The sequence below is a fragment of the Copadichromis virginalis genome, linkage group LG3 (assembly GCF_057382275.1).
Source record: "Copadichromis virginalis isolate Kocher_CV1m ecotype Utaka linkage group LG3, C_Virginalis_male_GT1.1, whole genome shotgun sequence".
Taxonomy (NCBI): domain Eukaryota; kingdom Metazoa; phylum Chordata; class Actinopteri; order Cichliformes; family Cichlidae; genus Copadichromis; species Copadichromis virginalis.
In genome coordinates this window covers 59277773-59299103 of record NC_140620.1, presented here as the reverse complement: position 1 = coordinate 59299103, position 21331 = coordinate 59277773, and the positions used below count along the sequence as shown (strand labels likewise).

The 21331-nt window shown below is 57.0% G+C and overlaps 8 non-coding genes and 7 pseudogenes across 8 annotated transcripts; all 15 read right to left on the bottom strand.

The window, feature by feature from the left end:
• Positions 1 to 505: 505 nt before the first annotated feature.
• Positions 506 to 624, bottom strand: LOC146716307 (5S ribosomal RNA; annotated as a pseudogene).
• A 699-nt stretch (positions 625 to 1323) lies between these two features.
• On the bottom strand, positions 1324 to 1442 carry LOC146716306 (5S ribosomal RNA). Its single transcript, XR_014919765.1, has one exon. It is a non-coding gene; the product is annotated as a 5S ribosomal RNA (ribosomal RNA).
• Positions 1443 to 3249: 1807 nt separating this feature from the next.
• Positions 3250 to 3368, bottom strand: LOC146716305 (5S ribosomal RNA). The gene has a single exon (XR_014919764.1). It is a non-coding gene; the product is annotated as a 5S ribosomal RNA (ribosomal RNA).
• Positions 3369 to 4465: 1097 nt separating this feature from the next.
• On the bottom strand, positions 4466 to 4584 carry LOC146716304 (5S ribosomal RNA; annotated as a pseudogene).
• Positions 4585 to 5639: 1055 nt separating this feature from the next.
• LOC146716303 (5S ribosomal RNA) lies at positions 5640 to 5758 on the bottom strand. The gene has a single exon (XR_014919391.1). It is a non-coding gene; the product is annotated as a 5S ribosomal RNA (ribosomal RNA).
• A 1955-nt stretch (positions 5759 to 7713) lies between these two features.
• LOC146716302 (5S ribosomal RNA) lies at positions 7714 to 7832 on the bottom strand. Its single transcript, XR_014919763.1, has one exon. It is a non-coding gene; the product is annotated as a 5S ribosomal RNA (ribosomal RNA).
• A 1614-nt stretch (positions 7833 to 9446) lies between these two features.
• LOC146716301 (5S ribosomal RNA) lies at positions 9447 to 9565 on the bottom strand (annotated as a pseudogene).
• Positions 9566 to 10189: 624 nt separating this feature from the next.
• LOC146716300 (5S ribosomal RNA) lies at positions 10190 to 10308 on the bottom strand (annotated as a pseudogene).
• Positions 10309 to 12470: 2162 nt separating this feature from the next.
• On the bottom strand, positions 12471 to 12589 carry LOC146716299 (5S ribosomal RNA). The gene has a single exon (XR_014919762.1). It is a non-coding gene; the product is annotated as a 5S ribosomal RNA (ribosomal RNA).
• A 1334-nt stretch (positions 12590 to 13923) lies between these two features.
• LOC146716298 (5S ribosomal RNA) lies at positions 13924 to 14042 on the bottom strand. Its single transcript, XR_014919858.1, has one exon. It is a non-coding gene; the product is annotated as a 5S ribosomal RNA (ribosomal RNA).
• A 1614-nt stretch (positions 14043 to 15656) lies between these two features.
• On the bottom strand, positions 15657 to 15775 carry LOC146716297 (5S ribosomal RNA; annotated as a pseudogene).
• Positions 15776 to 17183: 1408 nt separating this feature from the next.
• Positions 17184 to 17302, bottom strand: LOC146716296 (5S ribosomal RNA; annotated as a pseudogene).
• Positions 17303 to 18121: 819 nt separating this feature from the next.
• Positions 18122 to 18240, bottom strand: LOC146716295 (5S ribosomal RNA; annotated as a pseudogene).
• An 816-nt stretch (positions 18241 to 19056) lies between these two features.
• On the bottom strand, positions 19057 to 19175 carry LOC146716294 (5S ribosomal RNA). The gene has a single exon (XR_014919861.1). It is a non-coding gene; the product is annotated as a 5S ribosomal RNA (ribosomal RNA).
• Positions 19176 to 21146: 1971 nt separating this feature from the next.
• On the bottom strand, positions 21147 to 21265 carry LOC146716293 (5S ribosomal RNA). The gene has a single exon (XR_014919761.1). It is a non-coding gene; the product is annotated as a 5S ribosomal RNA (ribosomal RNA).
• Between the last annotated feature and the right edge of the window lie 66 nt (positions 21266 to 21331).

Here is a 21331-nt window from a genome sequence, read left to right as displayed (position 1 = left end):
GTGTAAGTCGCCTCAGACAGAAGCCACAGGCACTGGTGTGGTGTAAGTGGCCTCAGCCAGCAGCAAAAGGGCCCTGGTGTGGTATAAGTCGCCTCAGCCAGCAGCCACAGGCCCTGGTGTGGTGTAGGTGGCCTCAGCCAGCAGCCACAGGCCCTGGTGTGGTGTAAGTGGCCTGAGCAAGAGCCACATACCCTGGTGTGGTGTAATTGGCCTCAATAGCAACTAATGCCCTGGTGTGGTGTAAGTGGCCTCAGCCAGCAGCCACAGGCCCTGGTGTGGTGTAAGTGGCCTCAGCCAGAGCCACAGGCCCTGATGTGGTGTAAGTGGCCCCAGCCGGTCACTCAGGCCCTGGTGTGGTGTAGGTGGCATCAGCTAGCAGCACAAGACATTGGAAAACAGCCAAAAGCAATGTCGTTAATGTGCCCTCATTAATGGGCAGCTGCTTTTGGTCTTTTAATACACCCCTTCTCTGGATCAAAAGCGGTTCAATGACATTAAAATGAAAGGCTTACAGCACCAGGTATTCCCAGGCAGTCTCCCATCCAAGTACTAACCAAGCCCAGCCCTGCTCAGCTTCCGAGATCAGACGAGGTCGGGCGTGCTCAGGGTGGTATGGCCGTAAGCTGCTGGGCCCAGCACAATGTCTCAATTTATGGATTCAGGTGATTAGGTGGCAAGTACCTGAAGTTACGAAGACAATCCTATAACCCTACCTTCATGTTTGCATAATACCCTAACCCAAAGGCTCAGTTTAGCATTTATCCAACAGCACAGGCCCTGGATTGTTGAAGATGGCCTCAGGAACCAGCACAGGGCCTGGTGTGTTGTACATGGCCACAGCTAGCAGCACAGGGCCTGGTTTGGTGAAGATTGCCTCGGCCAGAAGCGCAGGGCCTGGTGTGATGTGAGTGGCCTGAGCAAGAGCCACAGGCCCTGGTGTGGTGTAATTGGCCTCAATAGCAACTAAGGCCCTGGTGTGGTGTAAGTGGCCTGAGCAAGAGCCACATACCCTGGTGTGGTGTAATTGGCCTCAATAGCAACTAAGGCCCTGGTGTGGTGTAGGTGGCCTCAGCCAGCAGCCACAGGCCCTGGTGTGGTGTAAGTGGCCTCAGCCAGAGCAACAGGCCCTGATGTGGTGTAAGTGGCCCCAGCCGGTCACTCAGGCCCTGGTGTGGTGTAGGTGGCATCAGCTAGCAGCACAAGACATTGGAAAACAGCCAAAAGCAATGTCGTTAATGTGCCCTCATTAATGGGGAGCTGCTTCTGGTCTTTTAATACACCCCTTCTCTGGATCAAAAGCGGTTCAATGACATGAAAATGAAAGGCTTACAGCACCAGGTATTCCCAGGCAGTCTCCCATCCAAGTACTAACCAAGCCCAGCCCTGCTTAGCTTCCGAGATCAGACGAGGTCGGGCGTGCTCAGGGTGGTATGGCCGTAAGCTGCTGGCCCCAGCACAATGTCTCAATTTATGGATTCAAGTGATTAGGTGGCAAGTACCTGAAGTTACGAAGACAATCCTATAACCATACCTGCATGTTTGCATAATACCCTAACCAAAAGGCTCAGTTTGGCATTTATCCAACAGCACAGGCCCTGGATTGTTGAAGATGGCCTCAAGAACCAGCACAGGACCTGGTGTGTTTTACATGGCCACAGCAAGCAGCACAGGGCCTGGTTTGGTGAAGATGGCCTCAGCAAGCAGCCACAGGCCCTGGTTTGGTGTAAGTGGCCTCAGCTAGCAGCCACAGGCCCTGGTGTGGTGTGAGTGGCCTCAGCCAGCAGCCACAGGCCCTGGTGTGGTCTAAGTGGCCTCAGCCAGTGCCACAGGCCCTGGTGTGGTGTAAGTGGCCTAAGCCAGAGCCACAGGCCCTGGTGTGGTGTAAGTGGCCTGAGCAAGAACCACAGGGCCTGGTTTGGTGAAGATGGCCTCGGCCAGAAGCGCAGGGCCTGGTGTGATGTGAGTGGCCTGAGCAAGAGCCACAGGCCCTGGTGTGGTGTAAGTGGCCTCAGCCAGCAGCCACAGGCCCTGGTGTGGTGTAAGTGGCCTCAGCCAGAAGCCACATGCACTGGTGTGTTGTAAGTGGCCTCAGCCAGCAGCAAAAGGGCCCTGGTGTGGTGTAGGTGGCCTCAGCCAGCAGCCACAGGCCCTGGTGTGGTGTAAGTGGCCTCAATAGCAACTAAGGCCCTGGTGTGGTGTAAGTGGCTTCAGCCAGCAGCCACAGGCCCTGGTGTGGTGTAAGTGGCCTCAGCCAGCAGCCACAGGCCCTGGTGTGGTGTAGGTGGCCTCAGCCAGCAGCCACAGGCCCTGGTGTGGTGTAAGTGGCCTCAATAGCAGCCACAGGCTCTGGTGTGGTGTAACTGGCCTCAGCCAGCAGCCACAGGCCCTGGTGTGGTGTAAGTGGCCTCAGCCAGAGCCACAGGCCCTGATGTGGTGTAAGTGGCCCCAGCCGGTCACTCAGGCCCTGGTGTGGTGTAGGTGGCATCAGCTAGCAGCACAAAACATTGGAAAACAGCCAAAAGCAGTGTCGTTAATGTGCCCTCATTAATGGGGAGCTGCTTCTGGTCTTTTAATACACCCCTTCTCTGGATCAAAAGCGGTTCAATGACATGAAGGCCTGGTGTGGTGTAAGTGGCCTCAGCCAGAAGCCACAGGCACTGGTGTGGTGTAAGTGGCCTCAGCCAGCAGCAAAAGGGCCCTGGTGTGGTGTAGGTGGCCTCAGCCAGCAGCCACAGGCCCTGGTGTGGTGTAAGTGGCCTCAATAGCAACTAAGGCCCTGGTGTGGTGTAAGTGGCTTCAGCCAGCAGCCACAGGCCCTGGTGTGGTGTAAATGGCCTCAGCCAGCAGCCACAGGCCCTGGTGTGGTGTAGGTGGCCTCAGCCAGCAGCCACAGGCCCTGGTGTGGTGTAAGTGGCCTCAATAGCAACTAAGGCCCTGGTGTGGTGTAAGTGGCTTCAGCCAGCAGCCACAGGCTCTGGTGTGGTGTAACTGGCCTCAGCCAGCAGCCACAGGCCCTGGTGTGGTGTAAGTGGCCTCAGCCAGAGCCACAGGCCCTGATGTGGTGTAAGTGGCCCCAGCCGGTCACTCAGGCCCTGGTGTGGTGTAGGTGGCATCAGCTAGCAGCACAAGACATTGGAAAACAGCCAAAAGCAGTGTCGTTAATGTGCCCTCATTAATGGGCAGCTGCTTTTGGTCTTTTAATACACCCCTTCTCTGGATCAAAAGCGGTTCAATGACATGAAAATTAAAGGCTTACAGCACCAGGTATTCCCAGGCAGTCTCCCATCCAAGTACTAACCAAGCCCAGCCCTGCTTAGCTTCCGAGATCAGACGAGGTCGGGCGTGCTCAGGGTGGTATGGCCGTAAGCTGCTGGCCCCAGCACAATGTCTCAATTTATGGATTCAAGTGATTAGGTGGCAAGTACCTGAAGTTACGAAGACAATCCTATAACCATACCTGCATGTTTGCATAATACCCTAACCCAAAGGCTCAGTTTGGCATTTATCCAACAGCACAGGCCCTGGATTGTTGAAGATGGCCTCAGGAACCAGCACAGGGCCTGGTGTGTTGTACATGGCCACAGCAAGCAGCACAGGGCCTGGTTTGGTGAAGATGGCCTCGGCCAGAAGCGCAGGGCCTGGTGTGATGTGAGTGGCCTGAGCAAGAGCCACAGGCCTTGGTGTGGTGTAAGTGGCCTCAGCCAGCAGCCACAGGCCCTGGTGTGGTGTAAGTCGCCTCAGCCAGAAGCCACAGGCACTGGTGTGGTGTAAGTGGCCTCAGCCAGCAGCAAAAGGGCCCTGGTGTGGTGTAAGTCGCCTCAGCCAGCAGCCACAGGCCCTGGTGTGGTGTAGGTGGCCTCAGCCAGCAGCCACAGGCCCTGGTGTGGTGTGAGTGGCCTCAGCCAGCAGCCACAGGCCCTGGTGTGGTCTAAGTGGCCTCAGCCAGTGCCACAGGCCCTGGTGTGGTGTAAGTGGCCTGAGCAAGAGCCACAGGCCCTGGTGTGGTGTAAGTGGCCTCAGCCAGCAGCCACAGGCCCTGGTGTGGTGTAAGTGGCCTGAGCAAGTGCCACAGGCCCTGGTGTGGTGTAAGTGGCCTGAGCAAGTGCCACAGGCCCTGGTGTGGTGTAAGTGGCCTCAATAGCAAATAAGGCCCTGGTGTGGTGTAAGTGGCCTGAGCAAGAACCACAGGGCCTGGTTTGGTGAAGATGGCCTCGGCCAGAAGCGCAGGGCCTGGTGTGATGTGAGTGGCCTGAGCAAGAGCCACAGGCCCTGGTGTGGTGTAAGTGGCCTCAGCCGGTCACTCAGGCCCTGGTGTGGTGTAGGTGGCATCAGCTAGCAGCACAAGACATTGGAAAACAGCCAAAAGCAGTGTCGTTAATGTGCCCTCATTAATGGGCAGCTGCTTTTGGTCTTTTAATACACCCCTTCTCTGGATCAAAAGCGGTTCAATGACATGAAAATGAAAGGCTTACAGCACCAGGTATTCCCAGGCAGTCTCCCATCCAAGTACTAACCAAGCCCAGCCCTGCTTAGCTTCCGAGATCAGACGAGGTCGGGCCTGCTCAGGGTGGTATGGCCGTAAGCTGCTGGCCCCAGCACAATGTCTCAATTTATGGATTCAAGTGATTAGGTGGCAAGTACCTGAAGTTACGAAAACAATCCTATAACCATACCTGCATGTTTGCATAATACCCTAACCCAAAGGCTCAGTTTGGCATTTATCCAACAGCACAGGCCCTGGATTGTTGAAGATGGCCTCAGGAACCAGCACAGGGCCTGGTGTGTTGTACATGGCCACAGCAAGCAGCACAGGGCCTGGTTTGGTGAAGATGGCCTCGGCCAGAAGCGCAGGGCCTGGTGTGATGTGAGTGGCCTGAGCAAGAGCCACAGGCCTTGGTGTGGTGTAAGTGGCCTCAGCCAGCAGCCACAGGCCCTGGTGTGGTGTAAGTGGCCTCAGCCAGCAGCCACAGGCCCTGGTGTGGTGTAAGTGGCCTCAGCCAGTGCCACAGGCCCTGGTGTGGTGTAAGTGGCCTGAGCAAGAGCCACAGACCCTGGTGTGGTGTAATTGGCCTCAGCCAGCAGCCACAGGCCCTGGTGTGGTGTAAGTCGCCTCAGACAGAAGCCACAGGCACTGGTGTGGTGTAAGTGGCCTCAATAGCAACTAATGCCCTGGTGTGGTGTAGGTGGCCTCAGCCAGCAGCCACAGGCCCTGGTGTGGTGTAAGTGGCCTCAGCCAGCAGCCACAGGCCCTGGTGTGGTGTAAGTGGCCTGAGCAAGTGCCACAGGCCTGGTGTGGTGTAAGTGGCCTGAGCAAGAGCCACAGACCCTGGTGTGGTGTAATTGGCCTCAATAGCAACTAAGGCCCTGGTGTGGTGTAGGTGGCCTCAGCCAGCAGCCACAGGCCCTGGTGTGGTGTAAGTGGCCTCAGCCAGAGCCACAGGCCCTGATGTGGTGTAAGTGGCCCCAGCCGGTCACTCAGGCCCTGGTGTGGTGTAGGTGGCATCAGCTAGCAGCACAAGACATTGGAAAAGAGCCAAAAGCAATGTCGTTAATGTGCCCTCATTAGTGGGCAGCTGCTTTTGGTCTTTTAATACACCCCTTCTCTGGATCAAAAGCGGTTCAATGACATGAAAATGAAAGGCTTACAGCACCAGGTATTCACAGGCAGTCTCCCATCCAAGTACTAACCAAGCCCAGCCCTGCTTAGCTTCCGAGATCAGACGAGGTCGGGCGTGCTCAGGGTGGTATGGCCATAAGCTGCTGGCCCCAGCACAATGACTCAATTTATGGATTCAAGTGATTAGGTGGCAAGTACCTGAAGTTACGAAGACAATCCTATAACCATACCTGCATGTTTGCATAATACCCTAACCCAAAGGCTCAGTTTAGCATTTATCCAACAGCACAGGCCCTGGATTGTTGAAGATGGCCTCAGGAACCAGCACAGGGCCTGGTGTGTTGTACATGGCCACAGCTAGCAGCACAGGGCCTGGTTTGGTGAAGATGGCCTCGGCCAGAAGAGCAGGGCCTGGTGTGATGTGAGTGGCCTGAGCAAGAGCCACATACCCTGGTGTGGTGTAATTGGCCTCAATAGCAACTAAGGCCCTGGTGTGGTGTAGGTGGCCTCAGCCAGCAGCCACAGGCCCTGGTGTGGTGTAAGTGGCCTCAATAGCAACTAAGGCCCTGGTGTGGTGTAAGTGGCCTGAGCAAGAGCCACATACCCTGGTGTGGTGTAATTGGCCTCAATAGCAACTAAGGCCCCGGTGTGGTGTAGGTGGCCTCAGCCAGGAGCCACAGGCCCTGGTGTGGTGTAAGTGGCCCCAGCCGGTCACTCAGGCCCTGGTGTGGTGTAGGTGGCATCAGCTAGCAGCCACAGGCCCTGGTGTGCTGTGAGTGGCCTCAGCCAGCAGCCACAGGCCCTGGTGTGGTCTAAGTGGCCTCAGCCAGTGCCACAGGCCCTGGTGTGGTGTAAGTGGCCTGAGCAAGAGCCACAGGCCCTGGTGTGGTGTAAGTGGCCTCAGCCAGCAGCCACAGGCCCTGGTGTGGTGTAAGTGGCCTGAGCAAGTGCCACAGGCCCTGGTGTGGTGTAAGTGGCCTGAGCAAGTGCCACAGGCCCTGGTGTGGTGTAAGTGGCCTCAATAGCAAATAAGGCCCTGGTGTGGTGTAAGTGGCCTGAGCAAGAACCACAGGGCCTGGTTTGGTGAAGATGGCCTCGGCCAGAAGCGCAGGGCCTGGTGTGATGTGAGTGGCCTGAGCAAGAGCCACAGGCCCTGGTGTGGTGTAAGTGGCCTCAGCCAGCAGCCACAGGCCCTGGTGTGGTGTAAGTGGCCTCAGCCAGAAGCCACAGGCACTGGTGTGGTGTAAGTGGCCTCAGCCAGCAGCAAAAGGGCCCTGGTGTGGTGTAGGTGGCCTCAGCCAGCAGCCACAGGCCCTGGTGTGGTGTAAGTGGCCTCAATAGCAACTAAGGCCCTGGTGTGGTGTAAGTGGCTTCAGCCAGCAGCCACAGGCCCTGGTGTGGTGTAAGTGGCCTCAGCCAGCAGCCACAGGCCCTGGTGTGGTGTAGGTGGCCTCAGCCAGCAGCCACAGGCCCTGGTGTGGTGTAAGTGGCCTATATAGCAACTAAGGCCCTGGTGTGGTGTAAGTGGCTTCAGCCAGCAGCCACAGGCTCTGGTGTGGTGTAACTGGCCTCAGCCAGCAGCCACAGGCCCTGGTGTGGTGTAAGTGGCCTCAGCCAGAGCCACAGGCCCTGATGTGGTGTAATTGGCCTCAATAGCAACTAATGCCCTGGTGTGGTGTAGGTGGCCTCAGCCAGAAGCACAGGGCCTGGTGTGGTATGAGTGGCCTGAGAAAGAGCCACAGGCCCTGGTGTGGTGTAAGTGGCCTGAGCAAGAGCCACAGGCCCTGGTGTGGTGTAAGTGGCCTGAGCAAGAGCCACAGGCCCTGGTGTGGTGTAAGTGGCCTGAGCAAGAGCCACAGGCCCTGGTGTGGTGTAATTGGCCTCAATAGCAACTAAGGCCCTGGTTTGGTGTATGTGGCCTCAGCCAGCAAATAAGGCCGTGGTGTGGTGTAGGTGGCATCAGCTAGCAGCACAAGACATTGGAAAACAGCCAAAAGCAATGTCATTAATGTGCCCTCATTAATGGGCAGCTGCTTTTGGTCTTTTAATACACCCCTTCTCTGGATCAAAAGCGGTTCAATGACATGAAAATGAAAGGCTTACAGCACCAGGTATTCCCAGGCAGTCTCCCATCCAAGTACTAACCAAGCCCAGCCCTGCTTAGCTTCCGAGATCAGACGAGGTCGGGCGTGCTCAGGGTGGTATGGCCGTAAGCTGCTGGCCCCAGCACAATGTCTCAATTTATGGATTCAAGTGATTAGGTGGCAAGTACCTGAAGTTACGAAGACAATCCTATAACCATACCTGCATGTTTGCATAATACCCTAACCCAAAGGCTCAGTTTGGCATTTATCCAACAGCACAGGCCCTGGATTGTTGAAGATGGCGTCAGGAACCAGCACAGGGCCTGGTGTGTTGTACATGGCCACAGCAAGCAGCACAGGGCCTGGTTTGGTGAAGATGGCCTCGGCCAGAAGCACAGGGCCTGGTGTGATATGAGTGGCCTGAGCAAGAGCCACAGGCCCTGGTGTGTTGTAAGTGGCCTCAGCCAGCAGCCACAGGCCCTGGTGTGGTGTAGGTGGCCTCAGCCAGCAGCCACAGGCCCTTGTGTGGTGTAATTGGCCTCAATAGCAACTAAGGCCCTGGTGTGGTGTAGGTGGCCTCAGCCAGCAGCCACAGGCCCTGGTGTGGTGTAAGTGGCCTCAGCCAGTGCCACAGGCCCTGGTGTGGTGTAAGTGGCCTGAGCAAGAGCCACAGACCCTGGTGTGGTGTAATTGGCCTCAATAGCAACTAAGGCCCTGGTGTGGTGTAGGTGGCCTCAGCCAGCAGCCACAGGCCCTGGTGTGGTGTAAGTGGCCTCAGCCAGCAGCCACAGGCCCTGATGTGGTGTAAGTGGCCCCAGCCGGTCACTCAGGCCCTGGTGTGGTGTAGGTGGCATCAGCCAGCAGCCACAGGCCCTGGTGTGGTGTAAGTCGCCTCAGCCAGAAGCCACAGGCACTGGTGTGGTGTAAGTGGCCTCAGCCAGCAGCAAAAGGGCCCTGGTGTGGTGTAAGTCGCCTCAGCCAGCAGCCACAGGCCCTGGTGTGGTGTAGGTGGCCTCAGCCAGCAGCCACAGGCCCTGGTGTGGTGTAAGTGGCCTCAGCCAGCAGCCACAGGCCCTGTTGTGGTGTAAGTGGCCTCAGCCAGCAGCCACAGGCCCTGGTGTGGTGTAAGTGGCCTCAGTCAGTGCCACAGGCCCTGGTGTGGTGTAAGTGGCCTGAGCAAGAGCCACAGACCCTGGTGTGGTATAATTGGCCTCAGCCAGCAGCCACAGGCCCTGGTGTGGTGTAAGTCGCCTCAGACAGAAGCCACAGGCACTGGTGTGGTGTAAGTGGCCTCAGCCAGCAGCAAAAGGGCCCTGGTGTGGTATAAGTCGCCTCAGCCAGCAGCCACAGGCCCTGGTGTGGTGTAGGTGGCCTCAGCCAGCAGCCACAGGCCCTGGTGTGGTGTAAGTGGCCTGAGCAAGAGCCACATACCCTGGTGTGGTGTAATTGGCCTCAATAGCAACTAATGCCCTGGTGTGGTGTAAGTGGCCTCAGCCAGCAGCCACAGGCCCTGGTGTGGTGTAAGTGGCCTCAGCCAGAGCCACAGGCCCTGATGTGGTGTAAGTGGCCCCAGCCGGTCACTCAGGCCCTGGTGTGGTGTAGGTGGCATCAGCTAGCAGCACAAGACATTGGAAAACAGCCAAAATCAATGTCGTTAATGTGCCCTCATTAATGGGCAGCTGCTTTTGGTCTTTTAATACACCCCTTCTCTGGATCAAAAGCGGTTCAATGACATTAAAAAGAAAGGCTTACAGCACCAGGTATTCCCAGGCAGTCTCCCATCCAAGTACTAACCAAGCCCAGCCCTGCTCAGCTTCCGAGATCAGACGAGGTCGGGCGTGCTCAGGGTGGTATGGCCGTAAGCTGCTGGGCCCAGCACAATGTCTCAATTTATGGATTCAGGTGATTAGGTGGCAAGTACCTGAAGTTACGAAGACAATCCTATAACCCTACCTTCATGTTTGCATAATACCCTAACCCAAAGGCTCAGTTTAGCATTTATCCAACAGCACAGGCCCTGGATTGTTGAAGATGGCCTCAGGAACCAGCACAGGGCCTGGTGTGTTGTACATGGCCACAGCTAGCAGCACAGGGCCTGGTTTGGTGAAGATGGCCTCGGCCAGAAGCGCAGGGCCTGGTGTGATGTGAGTGGCCTGAGCAAGAGCCACAGGCCCTGGTGTGGTGTAAGTGGCCTCAGCCAGCAGCCACAGGCCCTGGTTTGGTGTAAGTCGCCACAGCCAGAACCCACAGGCCCTGGTGTGGTGTAACTGGCCTCAGCCAGAGCCACAGCCCCTGATGTGGTGTAAGTGGCCCCAGCCGGTCACTCAGGCCCTGGTGTGGTGTAGGTGGCATCAGCTAGCAGCACAAGACATTGGAAAAGAGCCAAAAGCAATGTGATTAATGTGCCCTTATTAATGGGCAGCTGCTTTTGGTCTTTTAATACACCCCTTCTCTGGATCAAAAGCGGTTCAATGACATGAAAATGAAAGGCTTACAGCACCAGGTATTCCCAGGCAGTCTCCCATCCAAGTACTAACCAAGCCCAGCCCTGCTTAGCTTCCGAGATCAGACGAGGTCGGGCGTGCTCAGGGTGGTATGCCCGTAAGCTGCTGGGCCCAGCACAATGTCTCAATTTATGGATTCAAGTGATTAGGTGGCAAGTACCTGAAGTTACGAAGACAATCCTATAACCATACCTGCATGTTTGCATAATACCCTAACCCAAAGGCTCAGTTTGGCATTTATCCAACAGCACAGGCCCTGGATTGTTGAAGATGGCCTCAGGAAACAGCACAGGGCCTGGTGTGTTGTACATGGCCACAGCAAGCAGCACAGGGCCTGGTTTGGTGAAGATGGCCTCAGCCAGAAGCACAGGGCCTGGTGTGATATGAGTGGCCTGAGCAAGAGCCACAGGCCCTGGTGTGGTGTAAGTGGCCTGAGCAAGAGCCACAGGCCCTGGTGTGGTGTAAGTGGCCTGAGCAAGAGCCACAGGCCCTGGTGTGGTGTAGGTGGCCTCAGCCAGCAGCCACAGGCCCTGGTGTGGTGTAGGTGGCCTCAGCCAGCAGCCACAAGCCCTTGTGTGGTGTAAGTGGCCTCAGCCAGCAGCCACAGGCCCTGGTGTGGTGTAAGTGGCCTCAGCCAGTGCCACAGGCCCTGGTGTGGTGTAAGTGGCCTGAGCAAGAGCCACAGACCATGGTGTGGTGTAATTGGCCTCAATAGCAACTAAGGCCCTGGTGTGGTGTAGGTGGCCTAAGCCAGCAGCCACAGGCCCTGGTGTGGTGTAAGTGGCCTCAGCCAGCAGCCACAGGCCCTGGTGTGGTGTAAGTCGCCTCAGCCAGAAGCCACAGGCACTGGTGTGGTGTAAGTGGCCTTAGCCAGCAGCAAAAGGGCCCTGGTGTGGTGTAAGTCGCCTCAGCCAGCAGCCACAGGCCCTGGTGTGGTGTAGATGGCCTCAGCCAGCAGCCACAGGCCCTGGTGTGGTGTAAGTGGCCTCAGCCAGCAGCCACAGGCCCTGGTGTGGTCTAAGTTGCCTCAGCCAGAAGCACAGGGCCTGGTGTGATATGAGTGGCCTGAGAAAGAGCCACAGGCCCTGGTGTGGTGTAAGTGGCCTGAGCAAGAGCCACAGGCCCTGGTGTGGTGTAAGTGGCCTGAGCAAGAGCCACAGGCCCTGGTGTGGTGTAAGTGGCCTGAGCAAGAGCCACAGGCCCTGGTGTGGTGTAATTGGCCTCAATAGCAACTAAGGCCCTGGTTTGGTGTAGGTGGCCTCATCCAGCAGCCACAGGCCCTTGTGTGGTGTAGGTGGCCTCAGCCAGCAGCCACAGGCCCTGGTGTGGTGTAAGTGGCCTCAGCCAGTGCCACAGGCCCTGGTGTGGTGTAATTGGCCTCAATAGCAACTAAGGCCCTGGTGTGGTGTAAGTGGCCTGAGCAAGAGCCACATACCCTGGTGTGGTGTAATTGGCCTCAATAGCAACTAAGTCCCTGGTGTGGTGTAAGTGGCTTCAGCCAGCAGCCACAGCCTCTGGTGTGGTGTAACTGGCCTCAGCCAGCAGCCACAGGCCCTGGTGTGGTGTAGGTGGCCTCAGCCAGCAGCCACAGGCCCTGGTGTGGTGTAGGTGGCCTCAGCCAGCAGCCACAAGCCCTTGTGTGGTGTAAGTGGCCTCAGCCAGCAGCCACAGGCCCTGGTGTGGTGTAAGTGGCCTCGGCCAGTGCCACAGGCCCTGGTGTGGTGTAAGTGGCCTGAGCAAGAGCCACAGACCATGGTGTGGTGTAATTGGCCTCAATAGCAACTAAGGCCCTGGTGTGGTGTAAGTGGCCTCAGCCAGCAGCCACAGGCCCTGGTGTGGTGTAAGTGGCCTGAGCAAGAGCCACAGACCCTGGTGTGGTATAATTGGCCTCAGCCAGCAGCCACAGGCCCTGGTGTGGTGTAAGTCGCCTCAGACAGAAGCCACAGGCACTGGTGTGGTGTAAGTGGCCTCAGCCAGCAGCAAAAGGGCCCTGGTGTGGTATAAGTCGCCACAGCCAGCAGCCACAGGCCCTGGTGTGGTGTAACTGGCCTCAGCCAGAGCCACAGCCCCTGATGTGGTGTAAGTGGCCCCAGCCGGTCACTCAGGCCCTGGTGTGGTGTAGGTGGCATCAGCTAGCAGCACAAGACATTGGAAAAGAGCCAAAAGCAATGTGATTAATGTGCCCTTATTAATGGGCAGCTGCTTTTGGTCTTTTAATACACCCCTTCTCTGGATCAAAAGCGGTTCAATGACATGAAAATTAAAGGCTTACAGCACCAGGTATTCCCAGGCAGTCTCCCATCCAAGTACTAACCAAGCCCAGCCCTGCTTAGCTTCCGAGATCAGACGAGGTCGGGCGTGCTCAGGGTGGTATGGCCGTAAGCTGCTGGCCCCAGCACAATGTCTCAATTTATGGATTCAAGTGATTAGGTGGCAAGTACCTGAAGTTACGAAGACAATCCTATAACCATACCTGCATGTTTGCATAATACCCTAACCCAAAGGCTCAGTTTGGCATTTATCCAACAGCACAGGCCCTGGATTGTTGAAGATGGCCTCAGGAAACAGCACAGGGCCTGGTGTGTTGTACATGGCCACAGCAAGCAGCACAGGGCCTGGTTTGGTGAAGATGGCCTCAGCCAGAAGCACAGGGCCTGGTGTGATATGAGTGGCCTGAGCAAGAGCCACAGGCCCTGGTGTGGTGTAAGTGGCCTGAGCAAGAGCCACAGGCCCTGGTGTGGTGTAAGTGGCCTGAGCCACCAGCCACAGGCCCTGGTGTGGTGTAGGTGGCCTCAGCCAGCAGCCACAGGCCCTGGTGTGGTGTAGGTGGCCTCAGCCAGCAGCCACAAGCCCTTGTGTGGTGTAAGTGGCCTCAGCCAGCAGCCACAGGCCCTGGTGTGGTGTAAGTGGCCTCAGCCAGTGCCACAGGCCCTGGTGTGGTGTAAGTGGCCTGAGCAAGAGCCACAGACCATGGTGTGGTGTAATTGGCCTCAATAGCAACTAAGGCCCTGGTGTGGTGTAGGTGGCCTAAGCCAGCAGCCACAGGCCCTGGTGTGGTGTAAGTGGCCTCAGCCAGCAGCCACAGGCCCTGGTGTGGTGTAAGTCGCCTCAGCCAGAAGCCACAGGCACTGGTGTGGTGTAAGTGGCCTCAGCCAGCAGCAAAAGGGCCCTGGTGTGGTGTAAGTCGCCTCAGCCAGCAGCCACAGGCCCTGGTGTGGTGTAGATGGCCTCAGCCAGCAGCCACAGGCCCTGGTGTGGTGTAAGTGGCCTCAGCCAGCAGCCACAGGCCCTGGTGTGGTCTAAGTTGCCTCAGCCAGAAGCACAGGGCCTGGTGTGGTATGAGTGGCCTGAGAAAGAGCCACAGGCCCTGGTGTGGTGTAAGTGGCCTGAGCAAGAGCCACAGGCCCTGGTGTGGTGTAAGTGGCCTGAGCAAGAGCCACAGGCCCTGGTGTGGTGTAAGTGGCCTGAGCAAGAGCCACAGGCCCTGGTGTGGTGTAATTGGCCTCAATAGCAACTAAGGCCCTGGTTTGGTGTATGTGGCCTCAGCCAGCAAATAAGGCCGTGGTGTGGTGTAGGTGGCATCAGCTAGCAGCACAAGACATTGGAAAACAGCCAAAAGCAATGTCATTAATGTGCCCTCATTAATGGGCAGCTGCTTTTGGTCTTTTAATACACCCCTTCTCTGGATCAAAAGCGGTTCAATGACATGAAAATGAAAGGCTTACAGCACCAGGTATTCCCAGGCAGTCTCCCATCCAAGTACTAACCAAGCCCAGCCCTGCTTAGCTTCCGAGATCAGACGAGGTCGGGGGTGCTCAGGGTGGTATGGCCGTAAGCTGCTGGCCCCAGCACAATGTCTCAATTTATGGATTCAAGTGATTAGGTGGCAAGTACCTGAAGTTACGAAGACAATCCTATAACCATACCTGCATGTTTGCATAATACCCTAACCCAAAGGCTCAGTTTGGCATTTATCCAACAGCACAGGCCCTGGATTGTTGAAGATGGCGTCAGGAACCAGCACAGGGCCTGGTGTGTTGTACATGGCCACAGCAAGCAGCACAGGGCCTGGTTTGGTGAAGATGGCCTCGGCCAGAAGCACAGGGCCTGGTGTGATATGAGTGGCCTGAGCAAGAGCCACAGGCCCTGGTGTGTTGTAAGTGGCCTCAGCCAGCAGCCACAGGCCCTGGTGTGGTGTAGGTGGCCTCAGCCAGCAGCCACAGGCCCTTGTGTGGTGTAATTGGCCTCAATAGCAACTAAGGCCCTGGTGTGGTGTAGGTGGCCTCAGCCAGCAGCCACAGGCCCTGGTGTGGTGTAAGTGGCCTCAGCCAGTGCCACAGGCCCTGGTGTGGTGTAAGTGGCCTGAGCAAGAGCCACAGACCCTGGTGTGGTGTAATTGGCCTCAATAGCAACTAAGGCCCTGGTGTGGTGTAGGTGGCCTCAGCCAGCAGCCACAGGCCCTGGTGTGGTGTAAGTGGCCACAGCCAGCAGCCACAGGCCCTGATGTGGTGTAAGTGGCCCCAGCCGGTCACTCAGGCCCTGGTGTGGTGTAGGTGGCATCAGCCAGCAGCCACAGGCCCTGGTGTGGTGTAAGTCGCCTCAGCCAGAAGCCACAGGCACTGGTGTGGTGTAAGTGGCCTCAGCCAGCAGCAAAAGGGCCCTGGTGTGGTGTAAGTCGCCTCAGCCAGCAGCCACAGGCCCTGGTGTGGTGTAGGTGGCCTCAGCCAGCAGCCACAGGCCCTGGTGTGGTGTAAGTGGCCTCAGCCAGCAGCCACAGGCCCTGTTGTGGTGTAAGTGGCCTCAGCCAGCAGCCACAGGCCCTGGTGTGGTGTAAGTGGCCTCAGTCAGTGCCACAGGCCCTGGTGTGGTGTAAGTGGCCTGAGCAAGAGCCACAGACCCTGGTGTGGTATAATTGGCCTCAGCCAGCAGCCACAGGCCCTGGTGTGGTGTAAGTCGCCTCAGACAGAAGCCACAGGCACTGGTGTGGTGTAAGTGGCCTCAGCCAGCAGCAAAAGGGCCCTGGTGTGGTATAAGTCGCCTCAGCCAGCAGCCACAGGCCCTGGTGTGGTGTAGGTGGCCTCAGCCAGCAGCCACAGGCCCTGGTGTGGTGTAAGTGGCCTGAGCAAGAGCCACATACCCTGGTGTGGTGTAATTGGCCTCAATAGCAACTAATGCCCTGGTGTGGTGTAAGTGGCCTCAGCCAGCAGCCACAGGCCCTGGTGTGGTGTAAGTGGCCTCAGCCAGAGCCACAGGCCCTGATGTGGTGTAAGTGGCCCCAGCCGGTCACTCAGGCCCTGGTGTGGTGTAGGTGGCATCAGCTAGCAGCACAAGACATTGGAAAACAGCCAAAAGCAATGTCGTTAATGTGCCCTCATTAATGGGCAGCTGCTTTTGGTCTTTTAATACACCCCTTCTCTGGATCAAAAGCGGTTCAATGACATTAAAAAGAAAGGCTTACAGCACCAGGTATTCCCAGGCAGTCTCCCATCCAAGTACTAACCAAGCCCAGCCCTGCTCAGCTTCCGAGATCAGACGAGGTCGGGCGTGCTCAGGGTGGTATGGCCATAAGCTTCTGGGCCCAGCACAATGTCTCAATTTATGGATTCAGGTGATTAGGTGGCAAGTACCTGAAGTTACGAAGACAATCCTATAACCCTACCTTGATGTTTGCATAATACCCTAACCCAAAGGCTCAGTTTAGCATTTATCCAACAGCACAGGCCCTGGATTGTTGAAGATGGCCTCAGGAACCAGCACAGGGCCTGGTGTGTTGTACATGGCCACAGCTAGCAGCACAGGGCCTGGTTTGGTGAAGATGGCCTCGGCCAGAAGCGCAGGGCCTGGTGTGATGTGAGTGGCCTGAGCAAGAGCCACAGGCCCTGGTGTGGTGTAATTGGCCTCAATAGCAACTAAGGCCCTGGTGTGGTGTAAGTGGCCTGAGCAAGAGCCACATACCCTGGTGTGGTGTAATTGGCCTCAATAGCAACTAAGGCCCTGGTGTGGTGTAGGTGGCCTCAGCCAGCAGCCACAGGCCCTGGTGTGGTGTAAGTGGCCTGAGCAAGAGCCACAGGCCCTGGTGTGGTGTAAGTGGCCTGAGCAAGAGCCACAGGCCCTGGTGTGGTGTAGGTGGCCTCAGCCAGCAGCCACAAGCCCTTGTGTGGTGTAAGTGGCCTCAGCCAGCAGCCACAGGCCCTGGTGTGGTGTAAGTGGCCTCAGCCAGTGCCACAGGCCCTGGTGTGGTGTAAGTGGCCTGAGCAAGAGCCACAGACCATGGTGTGGTGTAATTGGCCTCAATAGCAACTAAGGCCCTGGTGTGGTGTAGGTGGCCTAAGCCAGCAGCCACAGGCCCTGGTGTGGTGTAAGTGGCCTCAGCCAGCAGCCACAGGCCCTGGTGTGGTGTAAGTCGCCTCAGCCAGAAGCCACAGGCACTGGTGTGGTGTAAGTGGCCTCAGCCAGCAGCAAAAGGGCCCTGGTGTGGTGTAAGTCGCCTCAGCCAGCAGCCACAGGCCCTGGTGTGGTGTAAGTGGCCTCAGCCAGCAGCCACAGGCCCTGGTGTGGTCTAAGTTGCCTCAGCCAGAAGCACAGGGCCTGGTGTGATATGAGTGGCCTGAGAAAGAGCCACAGGCCCTGGTGTGGTGTAAGTGGCCTGAGCAAGAGCCACAGGCCCTGGTGTGGTGTAAGTGGCCTGAGCAAGAGCCACAGGCCCTGGTGTGGTGTAAGTGGCCTGAGCAAGAGCCACAGGCCCTGGTGTGGTGTAATTGGCCTCAATAGCAACTAAGGCCCTGGTTTGGTGTATGTGGCCTCAGCCAGCAAATAAGGCCGTGGTGTGGTGTAGGTGGCATCAGCTAGCAGCACAAGACATTGGAAAACAGCCAAAAGCAATGTCGTTAATGTGCCCTCATTAATGGGCAGCTGCTTTTGGTCTTTTAATACACCCCTTCTCTGGATCAAAAGCGGTTCAATGACATGAAAATGAAAGGCTTACAGAACCAGGTATTCCCAGGCAGTCTCCCATCCAAGTACTAACCAAGCCCAGCCCTGCTTAGCTTCCGAGATCAGACGAGGTCGGGCGTGCTCAGGGTGGTATGGCCGTAAGCTGCTGGCCCCAGCACAATGTCTCAATTTATGGATTCAAGTGATTAGGTGGCAAGTACCTGAAGTTACGAAGACAATCCTATAACCATACCTGCATGTTTGCATAATACCCTAACCCAAAGGCTCAGTTTGGCATTTATCCAACAGCACAGGCCCTGGATTGTTGAAGATGGCGTCAGGAACCAGCACAGGGCCTGGTGTGTTGTACATGGCCACAGCAAGCAGCACAGGGCCTGGTTTGGTGAAGATGGCCTCAGCCAGAAGCGCAGGGCCTGGTGTGATATGAGTGGCCTGAGCAAGAGCCACAGGCCCTGGTGTGTTGTAAGTGGCCTCAGCCAGCAGCCACAGGCCCTGGTGTGGTGTAGGTGGCCTCAGCCAGTGCCACAGGCCCTTGTGTAGTGTAATTGGCCTCAATAGCAACTAAGGCCCTGGTGTGGTGTAGGTGGCCTCAGCCAGCAGCCACAGGCCCTGGTGTGGTGTAAGTGGCCTCAGCCAGTGCCACAGGCCCTGGTGTGGTGTAAGTGGCCTGAGCAAGAGCCACAGACCCTGGTGTGGTGTAATTGGCCTCAATAGCAACTAAGGCCCTGGTGTGGTGTAGGTGGCCTCAGCCAGCAGCCACAGGCCCTGGTGTGGTGTAAGTAGCCTCAGCCAGCAGCCACAGGCCCTGGTGTGGTGTAAGTGGCATCAGCTAGCAGCACAAGACATTGGAAAACAGCCAAAAGCAATGTCGTTAATGTGCCCTCATTAATGGGGAGCTGCTTTTGGTCTTTTAATACACCCCTTCTCTGGATCAAAAGCGGTTCAATGACATGAAAATGAAAGGCTTACAGCACCAGGTATTCCCAGGCAGTCTCCCATCCAAGTACTAACCAAGCCCAGCCCTGCTTAGCTTCCGAGATAAGACGAGGTCGGGCGTGCTCAGGGTGGTATGGCCGTAAGCTGCTGGCCCCAGCACAATGTCTCAATTTATGGATTCAGGTGATTAGGTGGCAAGTACCTGAAGTTACGAAGACAATCCTATAACCCTACCTTCATGTTTGCATAATACCCTAACCCAAAGGCTCAGTTTAGCATTTATCCAACAGCACAGGCCCTGGATTGTTGAAGATGGCCTCAGGAACCAGCACAGGGCCTGGTGTGTTGTACATGGCCACAGCTAGCAGCACAGGGCCTGGTTTGGTGAAGATGGCCTCGGCCAGAAGCGCAGGGCCTGGTGTGATGTGAGTGGCCTGAGCAAGAGCCACAGGCCCTGGTGTGGTGTAATTGGCCTCAATAGCAACTAAGGCCCTGGTGTGGTGTAAGTGGCCTGAGCAAGAGCCACATACCCTGGTGTGGTGTAATTGGCCTCAATAGCAACTAAGGCCCTGGTGTGGTGTAGGTGGCCTCAGCCAGCAGCCACAGGCCCTGGTGTGGTGTAAGTGGCCTCAATAGCAACTAAGGCCCTGGTGTGGTGTAAGTGGCTTCAGCCAGCAGCCACAGGCTCTGGTGTGGTGTAACTGGCCTCAGCCAGCAGCCACAGGCCCTGGTGTGGTGTAAGTGGCCTAGCCAGAGCCACAGGCCCTGATGTGGTGTAAGTGGCCCCAGCCGGTCACTCAGGCCCTGGTGTGGTGTAGGTGGCATCAGCTAGCAGCACAAGACATTGGAAAACAGCCAAAAGGAGTGTCGTTAATGTGCCCTCATTAATGGGCAGCTGCTTTTGGTCTTTTAATACACCCCTTCTCTGGATCAAAAGCGGTTCAATGACATGAAAATGAAAGACTTACAGCACCAGGTATTCCCAGGTAGTCTCCCATCCAAGTACTAACCAAGCCCAGCCCTGCTTAGCTTCCGAGATCAGACGAGGTCGGGCGTGCTCAGGGTGGTATGGCCGTAAGCTGCTGGTTCCAGCACAATGTCTCAATTTATGGATTCAAGTGATTAGGTGGCAAGTACCTGAAGTTACGAAGACAATGCTATAACCATACCTGCATGTTTGCATAATACCCTAACCCAAAGGCTCAGTTTGGCATTTATCCAACAGCACAGGCCCTGGATTGTTGAAGATGGCCTCAGGAACCAGCACAGGGCCTGGTGTGTTGTACATGGCCACAGCAAGGAGCACAGGGCCTGGTTTGGTGAAGATGGCCTCGGCCAGAAGCGCAGGGCCTGGTGTGATGTGAGTGGCCTGAGCAAGAGCCACAGGCCTTGGTGTGGTGTAAGTGGCCTCAGCCAGCAGCCACAGGCCCTGGTGTGGTGTAAGTCGCCTCAGCCAGAAGCCACAGGCACTGGTGTGGTGTAAGTGGCCTCAGCCAGCAGCCACAGGCCCTGGTGTGGTGTAGGTGGCCTCAGCCAGCAGCCACAGGCCCTGGTGTGGTGTAGGTGGCCTCAGCCAGCAGCCACAGGCCCTGGTGTGGTGTAAGTGGCCTCAGCCAGCAGCCACAGGCCCTGGTGTGGTGTAAGTGGCCTGAGCAAGAGCCACAGGCCCTGGTGTGGTGTAAGTGGCCTCAGCCAGCAGCCACAGGCCCTGGTGTGGTGTAAGTGGCCTGAGCAAGTGCCACAGGCCCTGGTGTGGTGTAAGTGGCCTGAGCAAGTGCCACAGGCCCTGGTGTGGTGTAAGTGGCCTCAATAGCAAATAAGGCCCTGGTGTGGTGTAAGTGGCCTGAGCAAGAACCACAGGGCCTGGTTTGGTGAAGATGGCCTCGGCCAGAAGCGCAGGGCCTGGTGTGATGTGAGTGGCCTGAGCAAGAGCCACAGGCCCTGGTGTGGTGTAAGTGGCCTCAGCCAGCAGCCACAGGCCCTGGTGTGGTGTAAGTGGCCTCAGCCAGAAGCCACAGGCACTGGTGTGGTGTAAGTGGCCTCAGCCAGCAGCAAAAGGGCCCTGGTGTGGTGTAGGTGGCCTCAGCCAGCAGCCACAGGCCCTGGTGTGGTGTAAGTGGCCTCAATAGCAACTAAGGCCCTGGTATGGTGTAAGTGGCTTCAGCCAGCAGCCACAGGCCCTGGTGTGGTGTAAGTGGCCTCAGCCAGCAGCCACAGGCCCTGGTGTGGTGTAGGTGGCCTCAGCCAGCAGCCACAGGCCCTGGTGTGGTGTAAGTGGCCTCAATAGCAACTAAGGCCCTGGTGTGGTGTAAGTGGCTTCAGCCAGCAGCCACAGGCTCTGGTGTGGTGTAACTGGCCTCAGCCAGCAGCCACAGGCCCTGATGTGGTGTAAGTGGCCCCAGCCGGTCACTCAGGCCCTGGTGTGGTGTAGGTGGCATCAGCCAGCAGCCACAGGCCCTGGTGTGGTGTAAGTCGCCTCAGCCAGAAGCCACAGGCACTGGTGTGGTGTAAGTGGCCTCAGCCAGCAGCAAAAGGGCCCTGGTGTGGTGTAAGTCGCCTCAGCCAGCAGCCACAGGCCCTGGTGTGGTGTAGGTGGCCTCAGCCAGCAGCCACAGGCCCTGGTGTGGTGTAAGTGGCCTCAGCCAGCAGCCACAGGCCCTGTTGTGGTGTAAGTGGCCTCAGCCAGCAGCCACAGGCCCTGGTGTGGTGTAAGTGGCCTCAGCCAGTGCCACAGGCCCTGGTGTGGTGTAAGTGGCCTGAGCAAGAGCCACAGACCCTGGTGTGGTATAATTGGCCTCAGCCAGCAGCCACAGGCCCTGGTGTGGTGTAAGTCGCCTCAGACAGAGCCACAGGCCCTGATGTGGTGTAAGTGGCCCCAGCCGGTCACTCAGGCCCTGGTGTGGTGTAGGTGGCATCAGCTAGCAGCACAAGACATTGGAAAACAGCCAAAAGCAGTGTCGTTAATGTGCCCTCATTAATGGGCAGCTGCTTTTGGTCTTTTAATACACCCCTTCTCTGGATCAAAAGCGGTTCAATGACATGAAAATGAAAGGCTTACAGCACCAGGTATTCCCAGGCAGTCTCCCATCCAAGTACTAACCAAGCCCAGCCCTGCTTAGCTTCCGAGATCAGACGAGGTCGGGCGTGCTCAGGGTGGTATGGCCGTAAGCTGCTGGCTCCAGCACAATGTCTCAATTTATGGATTCAAGTGATTAGGTGGCAAGTACCTGAAGTTA